The sequence below is a fragment of the Ictidomys tridecemlineatus genome, chromosome 3 (assembly GCF_052094955.1).
Source record: "Ictidomys tridecemlineatus isolate mIctTri1 chromosome 3, mIctTri1.hap1, whole genome shotgun sequence".
Taxonomy (NCBI): domain Eukaryota; kingdom Metazoa; phylum Chordata; class Mammalia; order Rodentia; family Sciuridae; genus Ictidomys; species Ictidomys tridecemlineatus.
The window spans coordinates 204435457-204451904 of record NC_135479.1 but is presented as its reverse complement, the minus strand read 5'-3'; the positions used below and the strand labels follow the sequence as shown (position 1 = coordinate 204451904).

The following is a 16448-nucleotide window of genomic DNA, read 5'->3' as shown; positions in this document are numbered from 1 at the left end:
AGGACCAGTGCGCCATGCTTCCACACAGTCTTCTTTTCATTCTGTTCCTTCCAAAGTATTCATGGGCACACTTTTGCTTGTTTGCTTTTTTCATTTATTAAATACCTATTAAATTTTGACTTATGCCAACTTTATGCAAATTACCAAGAATATAATGATGAGCCAGGACAGGCATCTTTTCCTATGTGCGTGCATACTTGTGTGTGTGTTTGTATGTGTATACATATAGATATATGAAACACCAGCCATAGTTACAGACTGTGAGCAATACTCAATGAAGGGAACTTTCAGGATAATAATGATCAGAATCAGTGTGGTAAAAACCATGCTACATTCAGACTTGCCCCAAACATACATATAATTTTGACCACATTGATTCTGATTATTATCATCCTGAAAGTTCCCTTATTTGAGTATTGCTCAAAGCCTGTAGCTTGGGGCTGGCGTTTGAATCATTATGACTTCTTTAGTGACTATTGTGTTTCTATTTTTGTGTCTTTGAGGAAAGCCCCTTGCAGCATGGGTCTGTATCCTTGGCTTTTGGCATAGCTATTGACCTTATAAAATGATAATGCCTTATTAATCTATCAATTTCATCCATGAATGCTTCAGCCATTCCTGAAAGGGCTGCTCACCTGTCACTCTAGATTTGCTGTTTTCCTATGCTGTGATTTCTGTCATTCTCTTTAACCAGCCACCTGAGGCTCCATGTAACCTGTGGTCATTTAAAGTTTTATATAATGAAACTTCTGTTTGGAAACCAAGGTCAAGTCCAGCAGGTACGCTGGATTGCTTTTTGGTGAACTTGAAGTGATCATGTTTCCTTTATAATCTTTATAAACTGTGATCTAAAAATCGTTCATGGAAAATCTAGTATATGGCAGCTTTCTTTTTAGGGGATGGGGAAGAGGCAAAGTGTTTCAGGGAGGAGTTTACACAGAGCTTGAATTATGTTGATAATTTGATTTTTTTTATGCAGCATGGTGGGCACTTGGGTTTTTATTATTTTATTTTCAAATGTTGTTTTGCATATCTGAACTACTTCGTGCTAGGTCTTGAAGAACAGATAGCCAGTTAAAAGTTTGGGTTTTTCATTTTTGTCCTCTAAGCTTTTTAGGCAGATGTTTGGAAGTTAGGTCTCCATCTGATAAATACCCTCTTTTCTGCCTGTAAAGGGAACCACTTAGAGGGCTTAGTTATTTCATATTTCTAGCCTTTAAAATTCTTAAGAGGCGCTGTTTATTTTTTCTTCCTTTGCCTTGTACTGGAGAAAAGCACCTCTGCCCCTCAAATCTGAAAACAAAGACCAAACAACAAATCAAACCTGACAGAACTTCTGCTTTGCGCGCGATGACCAGGTTCACCATAAAATGGTTAAGACCAGTTAGAAGTAAATCCCCCCCAAGGATGCTGTGAGCTGGGCGCTGGGACTCTCGAGTGACAGCCACCCAGAGTTCTTGGCTTTGGGAACGCTAAAGGGGAGAATTGGATTGGAGAAGGAGGCGGGGAGGAAGGAGATGAGGGTGGGAGGAGGGAGGGAGGAGCGACCGGCCCGCTCCAACACACCCAAATGACCAGATTCATCATAGCACGAAACTTCACAAGTTACACCCACTCCCTCCGCCAGCCAGCCGGGGAAGGCTGCTGCTTCCTCATTTCTGTGACTGGAAGTTTGAAGCCAGACTGGAAAGACATGTGCGCCTCGCTGAGCAGGGGTGAGCTTCAGTTTTAAAATCGATTCTTTCCACCGGCGATCCCCGGGGTTGGGTGTTCGGGAAGCGGCGGTTTGGCGATCTGCCGGAGGGTGGGAAGGCGGGAGCTGCGAGCTGTGACCTGCGGCTGGGAACCTGAGCGCCGCGGAGCGCGGGGTGGGAGCCGCGTCTCCAGGCTGCGCCCCCAGGCGCCGCGCGTGGCCGGGGAGCTGCGGGCGCCGCCGCGGTGTTGATCCTGGCTCGGTGGTAAAGGGACTTTGAAAGAGAGAGCTTCGTCGGTCCCCCTGGCCTTCTGAAAGCCAGGATCACCCGTTTGGGATTCGAGGTCGGGAAGGAGGTTGAGGGATCCAGTCACCCACTAAAGATGCGTCCTACCCAGGGCTGTTCCGCTGCGCTTGAGTCAACGTCCTTGACAATACCCCCCACCCCCACCAGGGGCTTGGGATTGGAGTGCTGTGGGTGGACTAGCACCTCGAGGGGCTTTCTGGAGTGATTTGCATTTGAAAAAGTCCGACTGAAGGTCTCCTGGCTGTGGAGGTGTTTGCTTTATCTGGAACTTTTTTTTTTTTTTTGAAAATGTCTGTTTTTCTGGGGCAGCTGGTTTATCTTCAGCTTGGTTGCCCAAGTCAGTTTTGGGTGGGGTGCTGAGAAGAAGTATGGGAGGAGGCAGGCACTGGGGTTGGATCATTACAGGTGACTATGTCCCCACAAAGGATAAACTTGACCCAAATAAAGTTTCTCACAAACCTTCTTTAGGCTTTATTTCCAGGCATCAGGGGGCTTTTCCTTTGGTGTGTGTGGTGTTTGCTCATTGCACCGAGTTTGATAGAGGCTTTGGGGCTGCTACCTGTTTCCTTTATTTCGTGTCTGATCAACCACTTAGTAAGTGGGAGCCCCAGCTAGAGCTTCAGTTCTGTTTCTGGAAAGCGAATCTTTCATAAATTTTGTTTTAGAGAACTGCCTTACTTCTAGGGCAAGGAACAAAGGTGAAGAAATGTCTAGATCTTACATTTATAGCAAACCAAATATTTAGTTGATAAGGATTTCTCTTCCAGGTCTAGGGCAAGTCCAATGAGGAGGAGGTTAGTACCTGATTTTATCAATATTTTCCTAATTTCAGAGTGGTATAGACTGGCTTTCTTAGCAAACCTCTACTTGAATGTTACCTGTCAGGACACAGCTTGAGGGGACTTTCTGGCGTCTTTAAAATTAAAGATAACATTTATAACAAAATTTATTCTTAAACCATACTAGACCTGACTCAGGCAGAACAACAGGTGAATAATCCAGTGCTGTCACACCTGCTAGAGCCCAAGTTCTAGCTCATCTAGGAAGGACTGGGCAGATAGATGTGAACTTGAGGCTGACAGGCAGTTGGTGGCTTACTCTCGCACCCCCAAGGAACCCTTAGCCACTCACTCAACAGGAAAGACAAGCAGATATGACCTTGTGATCCAGCTGCTGAAACTGACTAATAGATGGAGTTTTACGGAACAGTAATCCTTAGCCAGAGAAAGGGGAATACATGATTCATAGACGAGAGATTTTTAGATATTATTACTTGGGACTGTTAGAAGATAACATCTGAAGTTGGGGTTAATTCTGCTGTATGCTGGTATAGGTGTAGGAGAAAGCTACACTTACTGTATTGATTGTTTTTTCACTTGGTCCCCACTCCCCTCTCAGAAGTGACCCAGTTTAGTTCTGGATATTTTTTTTTTCTTTAACTCAAAGATTGTGTTTATTTAATAGATATAGAACCACTAAAATTATTTTGTAGTAACTAATTTTTACAGGCATTTCTCCAGTTCATGTCAAGTTTAAAATTGATTGATTTAAAGTTGTACATAATATCCTCTCATAATATTTTTAAACACCATAGCATCTGTGGAACTGTTTCCTTTATCTTCCTGGCATTATTTGTGCCTGTTCTGTTATGATGTCAGGGATCATACCAGGGCCTCTACATTGCTAGGCAAGTGCTCTACCACAGGGCTACATTCTCAGTCGGGTATTTCTTCTTGATCAGTCATGCTAGTGTGTTATCAATATTATTAGTGTTTTGGAAGAACCAACTTTGTTTTTTGTTTGTATCTTAACTGAAGCAAAAAGCCCAGCAGAGTTTGTATGCATTTAAAAAATTATGCTTGGTGGAATGCTGTCAAAGAAGATTTTAAAACACCCTTCAAAAATCAGCCATTGATTCCCTTAGCTGCAAGGAGGAGGATATTATGTATTTCTCGTTGTGTCTTGACGTAGATGGTTTCTCACTTTTATTAAAACATACATACCTTCTGTTTGTGAGCATCATACACCTTGGACTGTATTGTTCCACAGTGGGTTTTGTGTATTCACATGGGCACACCCTGTGAAATTGTTTTAGAAACATCTAACTAGAATATGCATGAGACTTACTGGTAATTTAATGTGAATTGTGGGTGCATTCAACCCACTTGACAATACACGTTTACCTTGTACAGGAGCAGAACAAATTTGCTGTAATGACTGGGGAAGAACATTTCATTTTGGTTCATATTTAATGCATGAGCCTGAGCATTTGAAAGTTTTCTTAGAACAACTTCTTTCTGAGAAAGTGACAGTGTAAGATCAAGAATGCTAGAGTCAGAAAGGCCAGAATTCTTGCTCTGCTGCCTTTAGCTTTGTAGCCTCAAGAAAGTTCCCTAAGCTCTCTGAACTTACCTTTCCCCAACTGTGAGATGGAAATACTGAAAACTGCTTGTGGGGGCTGTTGTAAGATTTTTCACTATGAATATTCATGGAGAACACCTATCATGTGATTTGGCACATAGTAGGCACTTAATAAATTGTACTACGCTGTTTTCTGCCCCCTGTTCTTTCTTGTTCCTCCAACCTCACCACCCTTCTCAGTGCCTTCCTTCCAGAAAAGTGAAAAGTTACTGTAATAGGGTAAAACAAAAACTACCCTCCCCATTTGCTCTCTCTTCCTTAGGTGTGAGTGGGGTTACCAGGGTCACCATATTTTCATAGTTGACTGGTGAGAAACTAGTCTTGTATTTTTTTCCTTCCAATTTTTAGCTTACCTTCCTAGACATTTTTGTTGTTGTTCTTTTTGCAGATCATTTTCCCTCTTTGAGCATCTCATTGCTTGGTTCTTCTCTTCTTTTCTCTCTCTCTCTTTCTTTCTTTCTTTCTTTTTTCTTCTTTTCCTCTGTTTCTCTTTCCTTCCCTCCCTCCCTCCCTCCCTCCTGCTTTTTCTTCCTCTCTTACCTTTAGAGGTAGGAATGAAATGAGTACAAATTCTAAACTTGCCAGAGACTGAAAAAGATTCCACTGTTGAGTACTGTGATTGACACTTGCAGCCAAGAAGGGGAGATAAAAGCAGAGGGCTGAGGAAGTTGCCTGCTCAGTAGTTCCCCAAGAAGGAACAGGAGCCTTATGGGAGTGGCCCATCCCTGAGCCATTTGTCTTCCTCAGGTTCATCCAGTGGAAAGGTCCTGGTAAATACATGGTATCATTTATCCTTATTTAGCAAATATATTGAAAGGGGTGAACTGGAGATGGGAAGAGATGGTGAGCTGGCCAGAAGCTTGGATTGCTTTTGGGGGGCTTTGCTAAAGTCATTTGCTGCTCTGCCCAAGGAGCCAGACTTGGTTTGCATTTTGAGTAGGGAATGGGCCTCAAGTGGGCGGTTATTTTCACAGAAGACAGATTGTGGAGCTGGACCTGGTCTGGCCTGTCTACTGTGGCCAGTGGTGCTGTTTTGTTCTAGCTGATGCTTTTATGAGAGTTTAGACAAGGAGGTGGAGTTGCACAGGTGTCTTGCAGCAGAGCCACCCCAGGTGCTTGAAAACAAGTATTGGCGCGGTTTTCATTTGGTAAAACTTTGGGGAAAGAGAGTATCACTTTTGGAGCGTGTTACTCATTTGATGGTTTGTGTGGATATGTGAGACCTTGTCCTGAACTGAAGATTTCATTCAGGACTTCAGAATCATATGCACTGATGTTTTCATAAGTCATGAGGTTTGGGTGGGCAGTAGTGACCACTGCCAAGGTGCTTTCCACAAAGCCCCCAGGGCACAAGGGCTTGGTAAGTGCCTTTGACTATTAAAAAACTACTTGCGTATTCAAATATAAATTTAGTACTAAATACTAAAGTATTGAGAATCCACAAGAAGTGAGGTGCTTTTCTGTTATTCATATTTCTGAAGGTGACCATGTGATTTCTAGAAATATGCAGAAACCCATTTTCTTCCTATGTCTGCTCTTATAGGTAGAACCACTGTGCACTGAGGCCCACCTTTCCAGACCTGAAAGCAAGGAGGAGGAGGAAGAGGGTCAGTCCATGAGTATCACACTCTGAGTTCCAGCCCCTGCCCTACGACGTGAGCAGCCCCTGCAGATGGCACCTTTGGAGATCTTGACAAAGCCTCTTCTGTTTGGGATGGGGTAAGTGTGGCATTGCAGAAGCCTGGGGAATGAAGCTTGCAACTTTTTAAAGTTTTTCAGGACAGTCGGAAGTTCATTACTGGTGACTTGTCTTGGTGGGAGGAGAGGTTGATGAGTCTCCTTTCTTGCAATCTGAGACTTTGAAGTTTGTTTCCTGGGAACCTTCTGGTGCTTGGGGGGGTCCATTCTTGTTGGTTTGTTGCTATGGTGATATTGTTTTGGAGATTTCAGAGGGTAATTTCCTACCTTTGTCTTCCTGACTTCTCTTTTGCCCGTCTCCATGATACTAGGAAAGAGGAAGAAGGAATGAAATGGACTGCAGTGGGGGAAACTTGGCATCAGAAGGAGCTTGCGGAGGGGCTTTAGCATGTGGGCACATGTTATTTTTAATGAGAGAGGGTGAACCTTTATCTCCCCTGCAAAGTGGGTTTGGGTAAAGTGGAACATTCATGGGAGTTTCATTGCTGTGGTCAAACTAGACCTTTTCATCGCAGAATAAGCCTGGGGATTTCTGCAGAAAGGACCAAGGGATAAAAAGTGTTTTCACAGTCACTTCCAAGGAGAAAGACACTGTGAAGAGATCTTCTCCACTTCCTCCGGAGTCTAGCAGAAAGGGCTGTGCTTACTTACAGAGTTTCCCTTCTGTGAATGGGGATAGTGACATCACCCACTTACTTCACAGGGGGAGAATGATTTAGACCCAAGGGGACTTCAGGCTCTAAGAAGTTGCTATTCTCTTCAACTTTGCCTGCCTCCCATGAACGTACCCACCAACCTTATTAATGGTGTATATTGAGGCATTATTTGACATGAACCAGGTTTTGGTAAAATGCTGGTTGGCTCAGACTTTACACAAAATAGGAGCCAGAATCGCAGCAGATCCTTCTGAGGCCTGACCCCCGCAGCTTCTGAGCTTTCCCACCCAGCATTCCAGGCCCTGCTCAGGGATCCTGCTACAACTTGTTCCTCCAGTCTTGCCTGTTGCCTGTTGCTCTGCCTGCCAGACTGCAGAGCCCAGCCCCGGCCACTCCTCTCTCAATGCTCACAGTGGCTGATAGAGGACTCTTCTTAGCACATGCTCTCTATGTTCTTGTCCCTGCCCCTGGGATTCCCTTTGTCCCCCACCCCTGCTTCTCTTTTCTGACCCCAGGAGCACTGGCCTCAGGACTTGGATCCCCTTTGACCAAGTGTCTGGGAATCCTTGTACCCCCAGGGCATCCTTAGTAAGGATCAACCATGAGGAGGATGCACTATTCCAGGAGGACTCCAAGGGTTCACTAGTCCTGTCTCCAGAGAGCCCCTGTGACTTCCTTCCGTCCAGTGTCCCACCCACCTCCCATCCCAACTGTTTTCTCTGGAAACGCTTCCTAATAGGCCAGGTAAACACGACTTCTCACCTGGCTTAGGTAACTTGTTCAGAGCAACTGAGCTGGGAAGTGGGGGTGGGGGCAGCTAGGATCTGAATCCAGGAAGCCTGTTCACTTAAGCAGTGTGTTCCAGGGTGTGCCTCCAGTGGGCTGCCCGCCCTTCTCTTTAAATTTACCTCAGCATGGATTCTAGTGTCTGCCTTGGACTGTGGCTGGATAGCCTCGTGGATTCACTCCCCTGGCTCCTCTCCTTCCGGGTTTCTCCTGGGAGCAGCCTTCCACCAGCTTTTTGCTGATTGAGGTTTTACTTCTCCTCAAGGTTATCTCACGTCCACCCGCTCCTCGCCGTCTTCCTACTCTGGTGCAGCCCACTGTCCTTGTTACCCAGCACCAGCGTTACCTGTCGGACGTTGTCTCCCATATCTTCCCTTCCCCAGCAGGGTGGCACGTCCCTGAGAGCGGCCACGGTGCCTTGTACCACAGCCAGCATTCGGGAATCTTTGGGGATCAACTAAAGCCTGGTCAGAGGTGCCCAGAGAAAATGTTAGGGTTGTTGCCAGGTTCTCTGAACGAAGGCAGATCACAAGGCCAAAGAACCAAACTAAGAAACAAAAGTGAGGATAAACCTGAGAGTTGTGATCCCATTGTGGTGTGGGCCTGTGTGTATTTTCGCACTGCAGCTGTTGGAGCTGAATCATAGAGTGGATGTATCATCCCTTGGCTTCAGGCACGGGAGTTAGGCCATCTTCCCCGGAGGGAATCGAAGCAGATTTATGTGATGAATAATGTGGATCCTCTTCCAATGCTTGGGGCCGAGGTTGAACAAGTTCCATGAGAATGAAATGAAGGGGAAACTCGTCCAGCATCCCCCCCACCCCAAGAGGGTAACAAATACATCCCTCAGCGGGGCCAGTGCTGAGCTTCAGCTGAGGACCCCCACAGTCCACGGCAGTCCCCTTCTGCTCCTGCCCACTTGGACATTGTGTCCACTGGGTTATTCCCATCCTAAGGTTGTAGAAAGTGGGCTAGCCTGGGGCTGAGGGTGTAAAAGAAAAGAGCACCTGTTATGCACTTGGCTTCCTAACAAATACTCTCCAACATAATACAGTGTTCCTCAGTATGAGGGAGATTGGTTCCAGGACACCCTTGGTTATCAAAATACGTGGACGTTCAAATCTCTAATATATAAAATGGTGCAATGTTTGTTTTAACCTACGTACATCTTCCAGTGTACTGTAAATCATCTCTAGATGACTTCTAAGACCTAATGCAACAGAGACGTTATGTAAAGAATGTCAAAAACTGTGTTGTTTAGAGAATGACAACAAGAAAAAAAAAGCTTGTATGTGTTCAGTACAGATGCATTTTCTTTTTCTGCATACTTTATGAAGATCTGCAATCTGAGTTGGTTGAAATGGATGTAGAGGGTGGATGTGCATGACCATACCTCACACCTGTCTAGCACATGCGTATTCTCTCTCCTGAGTCCAGCTGACCACATTGTGCCGCTTCTGTTTCTTTCCCTCCTTCTCCTCTTTCTTCCTTTATTTGTTCTTTTTAGTTATACATGACAGTAGAATGTATCTTGACATATTATACATACATGGAGTGTGACTTCCCATTCCTGTGGTTGTCCATGATGTGGAGTTATACTGGTCGTGTATTCATACTTGAACACAGGGAAGTTATGTCTGGTTCACTCTACTGTCTTTCCTCTTCCCATCTTCTCTCCCTTCCCTTCATTCCCCTTTGTCTAATCCAAAGTACTTCTGTTCTTTCCCACTCCCCGATCCCCCACCTTATTGTGTATTAGTATTCACATATTGAAGAGAACATTTGGCCTTTGATTTTTTGGAATTGGCTTATTTCACTTAGCATGATAGTCTCTAGTTCCATCCCTTTACTGCCAATGCCATCATTTCATTCTTATTTAAGGGTGAGTAATATTTCATTGTGTTTACGTGCCACAGTTTTTAAATCCATTTGCTGATAAAGGGCATCTAGGTTGGTTCCTTAGTTTAGCTATTGTGAATTGAGCTGCTGTAAATCTTGATGTGGCTGTGTCACTGTAGTATGCTAATTTTGAGTCCTTTGGGTATAAACCAAGGAGTGGGATAGCTGGGTCAAATGGTGGTTCCATTCCTAGTTTTCCAAAGAATCTCCATACTGCTTTCCATATTGGCTGAACCAATTTGCAGTCCCACCAGCAATTGTATGAGTGGACCTTTCCCCCCCACATCTTTGCCAATATTTATTGTTACTTGTATTCTTAATAATTGCCATTTTGACTGGAGTGAGATGAAATCTCAGTGTAGTTTTAATTTGCATTTCTCTAATTGCTAGCTGTCTCTGTGTTTGAACTGCATTTTCTATGACTTCTAAACCCATGACTATCTCTAAGCTTGTTGGCCTTTGGTTCTGGATATGAACCGAGAGGATTAGATGGAGATGTCTAATAGTCACATTATCTCTAGAATTTGGAGATTCCTGAGGTCACTTCTGATCTGTACTTTTTCTATGTTGGCCAGTTCCTCTTAGCACTTCATGAATTTACTAAGGTTATCATTGCTGAAAGACCATGTTAAGGTATGACTTTTAGGGATGGATGGGTAATATTTGAAAACTTGCAAAATTAGGGATTGCACTTTATTTCTAAATGCTCATCCACAGGTGAATTTACCAAACTGGTTCTCCAGGAATGTTAAATAGTCTCTATTCTTCTTTTTTGAAGCAGGAGACCCTCCAGCTAGACTGAGGACCCTGGCCTTCCTGCTCTGTGGCACATTGGGTCTGGGGGTGTTGGTGCTTTGGGTGTGATGCTACAGGATACCCTTGGGCCTTCCGCTGACCTGTTCCTCTGCTGCCCACATTGCATAAACATTGGCGTGGCAGGGACAGATGGCCGTTCCGGGGGCTCCTTTGATGTCACATTTGGTTGCCTGGGTGGGAGGTCGGGTGGTTGCGTCCAGGCTCCACGGGAGGAGGAGAGGCTGCCTGGGAAATACCCACTCGACAGTGGGTAAACAAAAGCTTAACTCTGGAAAAGCTGGGCGCCCTGGTACGCGTATGCAGGCCGGGGCAGCCGTGCAGTCAGATTTACATAAGTGTGTTTAGCTTGGGACGCAGCCAGCCTGCTCAAAACACTGCCTTTCCTCTCTGCTTCTAATTGACGCTCTGCAGAGTTTGGTTTTCTTATGGGGATGTGAATGAACTGCGTGGGGGTTGGTGCCGGGAGTGATGGGCTGTAGATCATTACTTTGAGAGCTGGGGCAAGAAAAGAATTCCAGAGGCCTGGGGTGGTTTTGCTCAAGGCTCCAGAGAAGCCACCTGATGTCCCTGGGGAATCCAGAGAAAGAGCAGTAGGTGCCCTGCTTGCTCCCTGGGATTCTCCGCTGTTCAAACAGCATCAATCTGTGTAATGAGGATGGAAGGCTTTGATGGAAAAAGGAAGTGAGATAATGAAGAACAGCACCCAGACAGGGAGGGTGAGGGGCGGCAGAAACCTTCCCGAAGGGAATAGCACAGAGTTTGACAATGGAGTGGGTTTTTTGTGGTTGTAGCCTTTGCGGGCACAACGGAGGAAGGAACTGGTTGCAGCTGCCTCCCTGAAACCCAAGTATAAAGTCCAGCTAATGAGGAAGAGCTAAAACCAGGAGAGTCCACTCAGAGCTCTTCTTAGTCTAGCCTCGGGGTAATAACTGTTGCTATTTATTTTTTCTAATGCATTTACAGAAGTCCCAACAGGTCAGATTAACAGAGCGACATTTAGTTGCTTTGCTTCATATAGATCATTGATTTGTTCTTTCAGTGAGCCCTTCCTTGGTAGCTGTATGTCTTTGGAGGTATCTGGGAGTTGTGGTGAGATGTGGCACAGAGCTCACCCTCCCGCAGAGAGCTTACTGTAGACAAGAGCTAAGAGGGGCCAAACAAGAGTAGAAACTAGAAATGTGATAAATGAGAAGCATCAGGACATTAGCCATTGAACCGTGAGGGTTAAAGATGGGAGAAGTATTAAAGATACTATTATTGCTATTTTCTCTGCTCATCGAGAGCTCCTTCCCTGGAACAGTTCAAAATGCTCAACTTCCACAAACACATTTGATCTTCACAATAATCCAGTGAGAATCTATCGTTCCAGTTTATAACTCAGGAAACTGAGGCAGAGAGAAACGCAGGCGACACAGCTAGGTGCTGGTGATGAGTGGACACCCCAGCACTGCTCTCCTAACCACTCCTCCCTGGCCACCCCCAGCGGGGCAGTCTGGCACCCCGAGCCTTTGTGATTCTGCATTTCTGATCCTTCTTTCTGAGTGAACACCAGCCCACCTGTAGTTCAGAGGGTCCCAGTATTGTGAGGGTGATTTAGGACTTCTCACTTTTATGGAGTTGCAAAGGTGATACGCATTCAGTAGAAGCTGCACTAGGGGATTTGGAATTGGATTCTTCCGCAGCATGATCCTCTCTTTGCAATGCCAGGCCATGGCAGTGACCACAGCTCAGTCATACGATTAGAAGGAGACATAAGGATAGTCTGCTGCATGCTGGGTTGCTCCGGTTGGATGTTCAGGAGCTCAGGTGGAGTAAATGCATTTTTGACTTACAGTATTTTCAGTTGACAGTGGATTTATTGGAGACATACAAGTCCTTCAGAAGGAGCAGCTATATTTCTTTCTAAGAATTAGGGGCAAACAACCAACGTGAACTCTTAGTATTTCTGCTTTGTTTTTTCTCAACGTTTAGAGGAATCTAGTTTGTACAGATACATAATGGGCCATTTAGTCTTGAAAAGGTCCAATCCAACACACATGTAGGGAAAAACTCTGGAGGGTGATTTTAATGGTCATATAAACAGTGTGAATATGAGTGTAGGAGTTTTATCACTCAGTTTCCTGGTAGTAGTTTGAGCATCTTTTTTCTGGGTGGTTCTAGTGTCCCTGTTGATTCTGTTAGAAATTGTTCCTTCACGGAGCAGAATGATTTTTCTCTCCTGGTGAAAAAAATCTTTCTTTTCTTTTCTTTTCTTTCTTTCTTTCTTTCTTTCTTTCTTTCTTTCTTTCTTTCTTTCTTTCTTTCTTTCTTTCTTTCTTTCTTTCTTTCTTTCTTTCTTAATGAGATGAGTGAGGATATTTATTAAGCTCAGTCATTTATGTTTAAATAAAGTGTTTGCCAGTTGGTGCTTATTTAATAAAATATGAAAGAGAGCAGGCAATGGTCAAGAAAGAAGTCAGGAGAGTCACCTTCTCATCCTAGGCTTTCCTGGCTGACCCCCCAGGGCTGCCAGTCACGTCCTTGGGGCCCTTATAAGGCATAAAAGTTTCCCTTAACACAGAAGCCAAGGCCTGAAGAGGGATGTTATGTGTCAAGACTCAACTCTTTGCTTGATAGTAACCCTGTTATTTATATATATCTTTTTTTTTTTTTTAATGTGGTGCTGGGGATTGAACCCTACACACCTCTTATTTATTTATTTATTTCAGACCCAGGTTTTACAGCTGGATTTTATATTTTTCTTGTTACACTTAAAGTTTGATGTTATTACGTGATTGTGTTTTCTTTTTCCTCTTTCCTCAAGGAGTAGAGGGGATTTCATGTAGGATGAGAGCGGAAACTAAAGAAAACCTAGGATCTGGAAGTAATTTTCAGCAGGAGAGAAATTAAACAAAATGGGAAAATAACACCATTTTGTTGCTAGTCAAATGAGGGATACACCGGAGAGCGTGCTTGCTTTCTTTCAGCAATTAGATACATTATCTGTGGCTAATGTTTTCATTGGGATCTTGTAGTTAAAAGAAAACAAAAACAAAACAAAATAAAAACAGGCCCGAATGTTCAGTGTTTCCCTTTTCTCGAAAAGGTATCACATCAGAATTTAGAGTTTGATAGCCTGCTTCTTATTATGTCCTTTGGGATTACACTGAAATCTTGCAAACACAACCATTTACGTGATCCTGTGTACTTAGCCCTGGGCTTCCTCCGCAGTCTTCTTTTTGACTCACAACTGGGGATGGGTGGGGATGCCCAGGGATGCTGAGACTGTGGTACGTTCAGGAGTGCAGCATTGTGAAGGCAAGTCTTCTATGCACCTTTAGCTCTGATGTTTAAAGGGGTTGGCCTACCTGGGGTTCTCTGCTGGGCACTTTGTAGCTGAGGGGCTCCATCCCGGGAATGTGTTTTCACTTTGGGAATTGTTGAGAGATGGCTTCTTTTGGTGCATCCTTCTTTTTTTAAAAAAAAGGACCGGGCTCTTTGACATCATCCTGAGAGTTGTTGTGGCTAATGGTTCTTAGATCAGTTTGAGCGCCAAGGCCTGAAGTCTGTTTCTGATATGGTAGGCCACACCTTTCCAAGAGGTGGTGGCCCATATGACTTGGGATGCCTACATTTTTGTGTCTTTTTTTTTTTCTTCTTCTTTGCATATCTGGGGATCACCCCTAGGGCCTTCCGCGTGCTAGGCAAGCAGACCTATTTTTGTGACTATTGCACAATCATTAATATGTTGATTTTGAGACGTAATTGGTGAAATGAATGCTTACTTTCCTTCCTCTCTCTCTCTCTCTCTCTTTTTGGTTGTGCTGGGGATTGAACCCAGGGCCTTGTACATGCTAGGCAAGCACTCTACCAACTGACCTATATCCCCAGCCCACTTACTTTACTAATTCATATCTACACCTGTGTCCAGAGGCATGTAGGCATCTTTGTTTTAAAATTTGTCATAATCTTATTGGACCGCTTGGTTGCATGTCTGAAATGTGTTTGTCACTGAGCAATTTTTTTAGCACCTGCCTTAAAAACATGGCCGCCATGGTGGAGTTCCTCCCAGCCCACACAGGTTAGTGGGACCAATCGGGAAACAGACGAAGTGTGATATGGGTTTTGCAGACATGTTGTATTTAGTAGTAGAAAAAAAAATCGGGTCACATTTTATGCTTCAGAGTTTACAAACCCATTTGAAGTGCTTGAGAAAAAAAAAAAAACAGCGATTGTGATGGATTCGTTCATGTATAAAACTAAAATGAGACTTCTTTGCCAAATTTAATTTGTCAAAAAAGTGTTCTTAGAAAGAGGTGCTTTTCTAGAGAATCTGAAGCTATTTTGTGTTTAACTCACTCAGTTCGTTCTCGACATCTCCCTGTGTCTTTCCTACACAAAGCTCCATACCAAAACCTGCGCGGATGTTTACCGCAGCTTTACTCATAATTGCTAAAACTTGGAAGCAACTGAGATGATGTCCTTCTGTAGGGAATGGAGACCTTCATTTATACAATAGGCTATTCTTCAGTGCTGAAAACAAAAGAACTGCCAAACCGTGAAAAGCTGTGGAGGACTGTTCAGTGTGGTTGTCAGGGGCCAGGGGGCCGGAGGGATGGGTAGATGGAGGACAGACGCTCTCCAGGGTAGGGAGGCACCGCCTCTATTTGGTACCATAGGTTGGTGGACACGAGTCAGTATTCGTGTGCAAGCCCAGGGGATATGCAACTCCAAGAGTGAACCCTTGCAAACGAGGGGCCAGTTGATAGGGATGCATCAGTGTAGATTCCTGTCTTGGAACAGGTGTCCGCTCTAGGGGAGGATGTTGACAGCAGGGGAGGTTGTCCATGTGGGACTGGGGTACATCCCGTGCTTTCTGCCCAGCTTGGCTAAATTCTGTCTTTTCTCTTTCTCTTCCCATGAGGAGTTGCCAGGGTTCTCTAGGCACAGGGCACATGAGCACGGAACTGAGGAATCAAGCAAAATTTTCGGGAAGTTTATCTTTGTGTGTTTTCCTGAGGGTTATCTTTTACGTTTTGAAGCCAGCATCCATATTCTTCCTAGGTGTTTATTGAGTGCTTCTCTTGTGTCATGCACGGTTTCTGACAGTGGGGGGATAAATAGTGAGTAAAGACTAAGAAGAATCCCTGCCCTAACCTCAAGTAACTGCCAATATGGTGGAGGAGGGTGGACAGTAAGCTGGAGGGTGAGCATTGCCAACAGGACAGTGAAGCCAGTGTTGGGCTTAGGGAGGCCCCAGAATGGGTGACCTTGTAGCAAAGATGGCAAACGGTTTGGGGAGCGAGTTTTCTGGTAACAGAGGGCAGGGGCTGGGCCTGGCCTATCTGCAGTATCACTGTGGCCCGGCCCTTGGGTGGAAAGAGCAAAGGGAAGGTCAAGGAGCTGTGGATGACAGAGTGTGGTCAGGGGCGATCCTGGCATAGTGGAAATCTTCAGAGGTGAGGTCAGGGTGGGGACCTGATTTAGGTTTTAACAGGCTCTCTTGGCGATCATGTGTTGCAGGCAGGCCAAATAACTTTCTCCTTGGGACTTGTGCTCCCTGTAGTCCTTGTGTCTGAGCGTTGATTAGACTTTGTTATTACACACACAACCTGGATCCCACTGGTGCTCTTGGGTCTTTATTAACAAGTCTTTTCAGCTTCTCTAGGCACAAATCCCTTTCCCCATGGTTGATGGGAAAAGAATTCTATAACAAGTTTGGGGGGGGGGGCTGAAAAATGCTTGAAGATAATTTAGGGTTCTTGCAGCCTGATGTTTCATTTATTTTCCAAATGGAAAATCCCTCCTTCCTGCACTTAGCTGTTGCCCCTCTCCGAGCACCTGCCTCGCCTCTGATCAGATTCCACACTCCTTTTTGGTGTGGGCTGCTGGTTGGTGCTCTTTGAGAGCTTTAGTTCTGGCAGAGCCGCATGTTGAATCACGGCCCGAACACATGTGGCGGATCTCGGAGACTTTAAAAAACTCAAACCTGAACTTTTTGGCGTTGACCCTGTTAGTCTGTTTTAAGTGGTGTGTGGTAAACTTGTCCACAGATGTTAGTAGACCAGTGTCCTTTGAACAAAATAATAATAACTTTCACATCTGGTCCCTTTTTCATCTAGGGATCTTAAAACCCCAAGTGCATATTAATTAAGCCTCACATCACTGGAAGGTAGGGAAGGGATGGAGGGCA

The 16448-nt window shown here is 44.8% G+C and overlaps 1 protein-coding gene across 5 annotated transcripts in view; it reads left to right on the top strand.

The window, feature by feature from the left end:
• Tiam1 (TIAM Rac1 associated GEF 1) overlaps nucleotides 1-16448 on the top strand; it is a 359774-nt gene that overhangs the window by 176648 nt on the left and 166678 nt on the right. For 4 of the 5 annotated variants that reach the window (XM_078044523.1, XM_078044519.1, XM_078044520.1 and 1 more), the window contains one exon: nucleotides 5965-6140. The gene's annotated coding sequence lies outside the window, so the exon portion shown is untranslated. Of the gene's footprint in view, nucleotides 1-1564; nucleotides 1716-5964; nucleotides 6141-16448 lie in introns of those variants that run through there. The other variant, XM_078044522.1, reaches the window with a different exon arrangement.